The sequence below is a fragment of the Ascidia mentula genome (genome assembly GCF_947561715.1).
Source record: "Ascidia mentula chromosome 2 unlocalized genomic scaffold, kaAscMent1.1 SUPER_2_unloc_53, whole genome shotgun sequence".
Classification (NCBI taxonomy): Eukaryota; Metazoa; Chordata; class Ascidiacea; order Phlebobranchia; family Ascidiidae; genus Ascidia; species Ascidia mentula.
The window spans coordinates 1-2,500 of record NW_028113702.1 but is presented as its reverse complement, the minus strand read 5'-3'; the positions used below and the strand labels follow the sequence as shown (position 1 = coordinate 2,500).

General features: G+C 59.9%; 2 non-coding genes across 2 annotated transcripts in view; both read left to right on the top strand.

Moving 5' to 3' along the window:
- Positions 1 to 1,142, top strand: part of LOC145916443 (small subunit ribosomal RNA) — a 1,824-nt gene extending 682 nt beyond the window's left edge. The window contains exon 1 of the ribosomal RNA XR_014404669.1: positions 1 to 1,142. This exon is cut by the window's left edge and continues 682 nt beyond it. This is a non-coding gene — a ribosomal RNA (small subunit ribosomal RNA).
- A 260-nt stretch (positions 1,143 to 1,402) lies between these two features.
- LOC145916437 (5.8S ribosomal RNA) lies at positions 1,403 to 1,556 on the top strand. Its single transcript, XR_014404663.1, has one exon. It is a non-coding gene; the product is annotated as a 5.8S ribosomal RNA (ribosomal RNA).
- The last annotated feature ends 944 nt before the right edge of the window (positions 1,557 to 2,500 follow it).

The window sequence follows — 2,500 nt, the reverse complement described above, 5'->3', positions numbered from 1 at the left end:
GGCGTGCACTGGCCGCACCTGGCCCTCTCCCCCGGCGCTCCGCCGGTGCCCTTGACTGAGTGTCGGCGGCGGCCGGGACGTTTACTTTGAAAAAATTAGAGTGTTCAAAGCAGGCGCTTCGCCTGAATAATGGTGCATGGAATAATGGAATAGGACCTCGGTTCTATTTTGTTGGTTTTCGGAGCGCGAGGTAATGATTAAGAGGGACGGACGGGGGCATTCGTACTGTGCCGTTAGAGGTGAAATTCTTGGATCGGCGCAAGACGAACGACTGCGAAAGCATTTGCCAAGAATGTTTTCTTTAATCAAGAGCGAAAGTCAGAGGTTCGAAGACGATCAGATACCGTCCTAGTTCTGACTATAAACGATGCCAACCAGCGATCGGGGGGCGTTACTTTGACGACCCCTCCGGCAGCTTGCGGGAAACCAAAGTCTTTGGGTTCCGGGGGAAGTATGGTTGCAAAGCTGAAACTTAAAGGAATTGACGGAAGGGCACCACCAGGCGTGGAGCCTGCGGCTTAATTTGACTCAACACGGGGAATCTCACCCGGCCCGGACACAGTGAGGATTGACAGATTGAGAGCTCTTTCTTGATTCTGTGGGTGGTGGTGCATGGCCGTTCTTAGTTGGTGGAGCGATTTGTCTGGTTAATTCCGATAACGAACGAGACTCTGGCTTGCTAACTAGTTACGCGACCCTATCGGTCGGCGTTGAACTTCTTAGAGGGACTAGTGGCGCTTAGCCACACGAGATTGAGCAATAACAGGTCTGTGATGCCCTTAGATGTTCGGGGCCGCACGCGCGCTACACTGACCGGATCAGCGTGTCGCCGCCTAGGCCGGAAGGTCCGGGTAACCCGCTGAACCCCGGTCGTGCTAGGGATAGGGAATTGCAATTGTTTCCCTTGAACGAGGAATGCCCAGTAAGCGCGAGTCATCAGCTCGCGTTGATTACGTCCCTGCCCTTTGTACACACCGCCCGTCGCTACTACCGATTGAATGGTTTAGTGAGGTCCTCCGATTGGACCTGGCGCGTTCGGCAACGGCCGCGCCGGCGTCCGAGAAGACGATCTAACTTGATCATTTAGAGGAAGTAAAAGTCGTAACAAGGTTTCCGTAGGTGAACCTGCGGAAGGATCATTACCGGCCGATCGCCGATCGAGTGGTCGTGCGTTCGACAGGTGGAGAAGGCTCCGTATCTTGGCGGCCGCGCACGCCCTTCGTCGCTGTTGAGGCGCACGCGATTGCACTTCGGTCACCCTGTTTCGTTCTGCGCCGAGTGCCGTGGCCATGTGCCAGGCTGGCTTCATGCGTCGCCTACGGCTGGCGACCGCTCGGCCACCGCTTTTTTCGACTGTGCAATCCGGCTGGGTCGCGCTTGTCCAACTGACGAAGTCACGGAGGGCTCTTGGCGGTGGATCACTCGGCTCGCGAGTCGATGAAGGACGCAGCTAGCTGCGTGAATTAATGTGAATTGCAGGACACATTGAGCATCGACGTTCTGAACGCAAATTGCGGCACCGGGTCAATCCCGGCGCCACGCCCGCCTCAGGGTCGCGTTGTAACGTTCCCGCGCGGCGACGCGTCGGGCCGGTGCGGTGTCGGCCGTTGCCACGGTCGTCCCGCCCAGGACAGCACGAACGCAGTGTCAGCGCGCGAAACCGAACGCGGCGTGCGTCTCGTTACGAGTCGGCCTCGAAGAGGATCCCGGCCCGGAGCAGCACGGCTCGCGTTCGGGCGCGGCGCTCGCACGAGCTTCGGTGGCGCGCGCGTGTCTCTCGCAAACGAGGCACTGGATTATCGGCCTGAGGTCGGACGAGGCTACCCGCTGAATTTAAGCATATTACTAAGCGGAGGAAAAGAAACTAACGAGGATTCCCCCAGTAACGGCGAGTGAAGTGGGAAGTGCCCATCGCCGAATCCGCGCGCCTCTGCGGCGCGTGGAATTGTGGCGTAAGGAATTCGCTGCGCGTACGTCGTTCGCCGCCCGCGTCCTTCTGATCGAGGCCTCGTCCCGGTGCGGGTGTCAGGCCCATGGTGGCGGCGAGGGCGCGCGCTCTGCGTCTTCCCAGAGTCGGGTTGTTTGGGAATGCAGCCCAAAGCGGGTGGTAAACTCCATCTAAGGCTAAATACTGTCGCGAGACCGATAGCGAACAAGTACCGTGAGGGAAAGTTGAAAAGCACTTTGAAGAGAGAGTTAAAGAGTACGTGAAACCGTCGAGAGGCAAACGGGAGGGCCTGTCGAGTCGCGCGACGCTTTCAGCTGAAGCCGAGCGGAGCGTGTGGGCGTGCGGAGCCTTGCGGCCCGTCGTTCGCGCTGTCCTCCGAGCAGCTCCAGCGCACTAGCGCCGTGCGAAGGCCGCGACCGTCTGGGAGGCGGCGAGAAGGCCGCGCGCAAGGTAGCCCGCCCCCGGGTGGGTGTTATAGGCGCGCGGACACGTCGGCCCGTCGCCCGGGCGAGGAGGGATCGCCGCGTCTGCCCTTCGTGGGCCGGGCGTCCC